This window comes from Psammomys obesus, unplaced genomic scaffold, assembly GCF_907164565.1.
Source record: "Psammomys obesus unplaced genomic scaffold, mPsaObe1.curated_primary_1811, whole genome shotgun sequence".
In the NCBI taxonomy this organism is placed as follows: domain Eukaryota; kingdom Metazoa; phylum Chordata; class Mammalia; order Rodentia; family Muridae; genus Psammomys; species Psammomys obesus.
Genome location: NW_026587216.1, coordinates 51440061 through 51446060, shown reverse-complemented (window position 1 = coordinate 51446060; position 6000 = coordinate 51440061). Strand labels below are relative to the sequence as shown.

Genomic DNA, 6000 nt, shown 5'->3' with positions numbered 1-6000 from the left:
GATGGCCCTCCCCCTCTTCTCCTCCTGGTCCCAGTCTCCCATCTCCTTCCCCTCTGTGTAGGGAAGGTCCTTCTTCCCTACGGTGATTCTGCGGATTGCACATCATACACCCCATGACACTCACTCCCGTCCTTCCACGTCTGTGCGCCACCCTTGTGCCGCTCCTGCCCCGGCCAAAACAAGTGCAGTTTGTGTTAGGTATCTCCTCACGGGAGCCTGGGAAACTCTCAGTGCTTGCCCCTTCAATAGAATTTAAATACAGACTTTGTACCCCAGCTGTAGCCCCTCCCTCATTCCCTTCAATCCTACCCTCTCTCCCTCATCTCCTCCCATGCCCCTCCCCAAGTCCACAGATAGGAGAGGTTCACCTCCCCTTCTATCTGACCCTAGCCTATCAGGTCTCATCAGGACTGGCTGCAATGTAGAACTGAGTCTTAACTTCTTTAGGTGTACAGATTTTAGTATGTTTATCTATATTATATGTTTAATATCCACTTACAAGTGAGTATATACCATGTGTGTCTTTCTGTTTCTGGGTTACCTCACTCAGGATGATCTTTTCTAGTTCCCACCATTTGCCTGCAAATTTCATGATTTCCTTGTTTTTAATTGCTGAGTAGTATTCCATTATGTAAATGTACCACAATTTCGGTATCCATTCCTCAGTTGAAGGACATCTGGGTTGTTTCCAGGTTCTTGCTATTATGAATAAAGCTGCTATGAACATGGTTGAGCAAAAGACAACCAGAACAGAAATCAGAAGAGGGAGAAATCAGGCAAAAAGGACAGGAGCCTACCACAGAGGACCTCTGAAAGACTCTACCCATTAGTGTATCAAAGCATATGCTGAGACCCAAAACTAAACTTTGGGCAGAGTGCAGGTAATCTTGTGAAAAAGGGAGAGATGAAAGACCTAGAGGGGATGGGAACTCCACAGAGACCAACAGAACCAAAAAATCTGGGCACAGAGGTCTTTTCTGAGACTGATTATCCAACCAAAGACCATGCATGGAGAGGACTTAAAATCCCTGCACAGATGTAGCCCATGGCAGCTCAGTCTCCAAGTGGGTTCCCTAGTAATGGGAACAGGGACTGTCTCTGACATGAACTCAATGGCTGGCTCTTTGATCATCTTGCCTTGAGGAGGGAGCAGCCTTACTAGTCCACAGAGGAAGACAATGCGGTCAGTCCTGATGAGAGCTGATAGGGTAGGGTCAGATGGAAGGGTAGGAGGACCTCCCCTATCAGTGGACGTGGAGAGGAGGGACGGAGGGAACGAGGAAAGGGGCTACAGCTGGAATATAAAGTGAATAAACTGTAGTTAATATAAAAAATTAAAATAAAAAAATAGAATTGAGTCCTTCTCCCACATCTGCACTGGAAGCCATCAGTTGTGGAGATGTTCAGTATCTTTATCATAGGTTTTAAGAGTTCTCTTTGATAGCTTCCTGTCTAGGCTGTTACTTTTGGTAGGGGGGCTGGTTTGGGATGGGGATACTGGTTGTCACAGAAGCCTACCTTGTCACTCCTTCTCAACTCTGTGTCTACAGTCAGCGATATCATCGCAAAAGTAGCTTCATTGCGCTTTACCTTCAGCGGGAGCACGGATCATGGGCAGAGCAGACCACAAGAGCAGGACCACAGACCCAGACAAAGCCTTTGGAGGCTTCAGGTGGCAGCACAGGTCACTTACGCCAATATGCATCCCTCCCAAACCCCCAGCCCCAGCCAGGCAGCACTGCCTACAGACATCAACATGGCTTCAGGCTGCAGCGTGCATCACAGACCCTGCCATGGGCTTTGGCGCTGACACAGGTCATGGATATCAACACAGCCAGTGTGACCATGCTGTTTCCCTGTTGACCTCTTTCACACCTGTCGCTGCTATCATGTCTCCACAGTCAAGGGACTGTTCGGCTTTCCTGTCTTTCCCATTTCTCCACCGCACATTCGTTCTTCTCGTGGTGCCTGGCAGCTTGGGTGTCTTCTGCTGTGTACCGCCCCTCCCCTTACCCCCTCATCCCCTCTGCTCAATGCGCCTGGGGCGGGTCCGATGATGAGGTCTTCTAAGCATGGTTTCAGAACTCATAAAAGGTGCCATTTAACAGGAGCTCTGCACATGCCAGGCTGACGCCCTCTGCAATAGGGCAGTTGAAACACAAACAGAATTCACCCACGCCTTCAGCCCACGGCCCAGTAAGTACCACCCAGGGCTCCGAATCTTCAGGCAGGAAACACCTCCCCCTCCGTCCCAGCAAGGTCTGCTCTCACAGGGGCCGTCCATGCAGCCCCCTCTGAGCGGAGACCAGGCCGGGAGACACACACGGGTGGCTTCGCAGACTCGTTAGCAGTGGATCTTTTTCCTTGACGATTTCTCCTCGTTTGGTTTCCATGTTTCACTCAAAACTGACCCTATTATCACCCTTACCGCATCTGCGGGCTCAGCTCTACTGCTGCATGGTGTCCGCACAGCCAGACCCGCACTCCCTTCGAATGTCTACTTCCTAAATACCCGTTTCATGCCAGTAAAACTCACATTCCCACCGTTATTTCAGATCTCAGTATCTTCTTCCAATTTCTGCTTTTACAACTCGCTTTGAAACCATTACATAAACTATTTAATTTCCTGTGTCTTAAGCTTTTCTGCATCCTGCCTCCATGGCATTGGCCGCAGTCACAAACGGACTTAGCTCCCACGCATAGACCCTAATTCTACATTCTAAGGAATATTTTAACGATCCTAGCCCCTCCTACCTCGAAGGCACCGTTTTTATGCTGTCTAATGGTCGTCTTTGCCTACATCACTTCCCACTCGTATTTATTCTCCAAAAGGTGGCTCGAGTCGTTTTTCTGAAACTAACCTGTCTAATACTGTGCTCTTGCTTACAGTTCAGTGATTTATAAAATGTATCGTTGTTCCCAGGGCTCACAGGGTAGGTCTGATCTTTCAGTGTCTGCCCTTCATGTCTCTTTCTCGTCCTCACAAACTCTCTTCAACCCTACTTACTCGGCCAACCCTTCTAGTGGAATTGGTTATTCCCATGCCAATGAGAGAGGCTCTCCCAAAAATGATGTGGACCATTTCTGAGGAATGACAGCCAAAATTTGTCCCTCACCTACACACCTACACACACACACACAGAGGCAGAACCGTATGATCAATCAACAAACATGTAACTTCTAATATGACTAACAAAAGCATCTTACCGTTGATCTTCGAAGTGCATTGTTTTTTTAAAAGCCATGGTGAAAGCATAGTTTTGTATATATAATTAAAAGTTTAATTGTAGTGAGTGAGAGCACAGCCTGTCTGGAACATACATACTTACTCAGATCACTGACATAGGGTAAGATACTTAAAGTAAATTGATAAATGAAAACTAACGTTAGCAAAAATGTGTTTTTCTTTGCCCATATCAATACTGTTTTGCATTCAACAATGACATAATTAATTTTCAAACTGAAAATACTTGATACCAAAACTTGGCTTGCTCATTAAAATTCAGGTGTAAACTCTGCTGAATCATTAACCTAAAAGTTATTAAAATATGATGAGTAACCTTCGAGAGAATAACTTTCAGAGTCCTTACGTTACCCTACTCAAACATATTTCTTTAAAGTTATAATTTTCAACTTTTTTGATTTTTTAACTCCTTACAACTCTCAATTAGTTATACATTTTATGAAGCATTTCCTAATATGTGTTATATCTAGCAGTGTTTATTTGCATTGGAAATTTAAAATTAGTATTTTAAAATGCAAACTATCCAAATACCCTCTAAGTTTCTATCAGAGTGATGACATTATTACATGCTTCTTTTTTATTTCTTTACATCCAAAATGCAATCATTGTGCAAAGCAGAATCTTGTTATTATTAAATCCACCAAATAGATCCTCTCAAAATGTCTAGGGAGAGCATAGGACTTCCCAAATCAGACTTTGAAGAACTTTGCTCCCTTACGTTATCATTTATCACCCTGAATGACTGTAAACTCTCCTGTGTTGACCTATGTGTTGACCCATTTTGTAACATAATTTATGATATGCAGCAGTGGAAGGTGCCCAGGAGATTCCTGGTGGTTAAAGTTCTTGGTGTGCAAACACAGGAGCCTGACGTTGCAGAGCGAGCACCCATGGACAAGGTAACCTAGGGTTGAATGGTGGAGGCATTCAGGTCCCAGGGATCATGGGACAGCCATCCTGGACACAGTGGTGGTCTCCAGGTTCAGTTAGAAACTTTGATGAAAAACAGAGGTGGAGAATAATCAAGCTACCATTGACCTCTGACCTCTATATAACACTTGCACGTGTGAATGTCTGTGCATATCTAAATACACAGAAAAACAGTGAAAAAAATAGGCCTTCCTAGTAGGCCTAGCATATAAATATGGCTCATTAATTAATCAGATTGGATAAAAGTCAAGCCAGACTAACAATCCTTCTGCATCACAGGAATTTTCAGGATGTTTATTATAATTCACATTGGGAATATTCCAGTATGGCGTATCTTACCCTATAAAAGTGTACTGGTGTTGGTTATGAAATAGAAACACAGATATCAGACAGCGGGAGGGGGAGTTACTGAAACAGCTCACACACACTTATAACACAGAGAATACATTTTAAAAGAAATGAATAGTAAGAACATCTGAAATTTTATAAAATGCTGCCATTTAATTTTCAAATAGTTGAGTTGACTTTTAGCTATGTTGCTTTTCTCAAGCCAGATGTTACCCTTGGATGCATTTGTTTATTGATCGGAAGATCTCTTCTATTCTGTAGTTAATTCGCTCTCTACATTGAGGTCTCTCCGAGAAGTCATTTCAGAGCCTCTAACTCTATTTAAGTTTCAGTGACTTTGTTTTTCTCTCCACAACCCCATACCCTAAAATGCCAGAGCCTAAGGTAAGAGGCTAGAGATGATCTCTGTAAAGCTTTAAATTTTGTTTTGGTTTCATGTACATGTATGAAGCATGAAGGAGCACATGTCTGTGCGCATGTCTGGAAATCAGGATGGCACGGGTAGCAGATGCTTTCTGTAGTCATCATCTCTGAGTTCGCCCTTTGATCATTCTTACAGGGTGGTAGGGCAGCGTTGAGCTATGGGTAATCGGCAAGTGTACATGTGGAAGGCTATTTTCTCCCCTTTCCTTTACGCAGACCCTGCAAATGCCCAGTCAGACAGGAAAGTCAGGAATGCTCACAGGAGTGGAAGGTTCTCTCAAGTATTTTTATTCCAAATACTGAGAAATATTACTTTGGGCCAAAGGAATTGATTGTAATGAAGTTGAATGAGGCTTAATGAAAACTTTCAGAAAGGAGCCCCTCCACTGTGGGTTCACAGCGTTGTCTTTTGGTTCGATGTACGGACAAATGTGGACGTTAAGTTCCTATAAAATTGTGCACGTAGAATGTGAAAGCGTGTGGCCCTGGGCTTAGTGCTGTAGAACACGCCAGGAAACAGTTGTTCTACATTTTCGGTGCGTACTGTGCAGCTGGGGAAGCTTAGGGAAATCATGTGTTTTCCTGTTGTTTGTTTTAAGTTCACTGCATTGTTAGAAATAGATTTTAAATAATCTCATCATGGGCAGAAAGATGTTAAAAAATCATTTCTCTCATTGACTAATATTAAATATTCCTTAAGAAGGGGAAAGCTAAAACTGACAAACATTCCATTTCCACTGTTAGTAATACGGATCTGACCAAAGACCGAGTGACATCTACTGGAAACCCAGTCTAGGATGACCAGCACTGATCACTGTGCAGTTTTCGTCTTGCTTGTGAAGAGCCGAGCCTTGCTGTACAGTTTCTATAGACATGATCCAAGCAGCCTGCTAAAGCTAGAACATGCTAGGGTGCTTCATATTCAATACACAGCCTTATAAAGAGAAGAAAAATGAGCCTTGTCCAAAACTCTTACCTCAGCACCCACTGGCAAAAATAAAATGTAAGCTGGGGACCACGTCTCTTTGAAGCTGATTTAAAAAAAAAAAAGAAAG

At 43.6% G+C, this 6000-nt stretch overlaps 1 pseudogene; it reads left to right on the top strand.

The window, feature by feature from the left end:
- Positions 1-3903: 3903 nt before the first annotated feature.
- The window catches only part of LOC129673438 (40S ribosomal protein S8-like), a 160743-nt pseudogene continuing 158646 nt past the window's right edge, over positions 3904-6000 (top strand).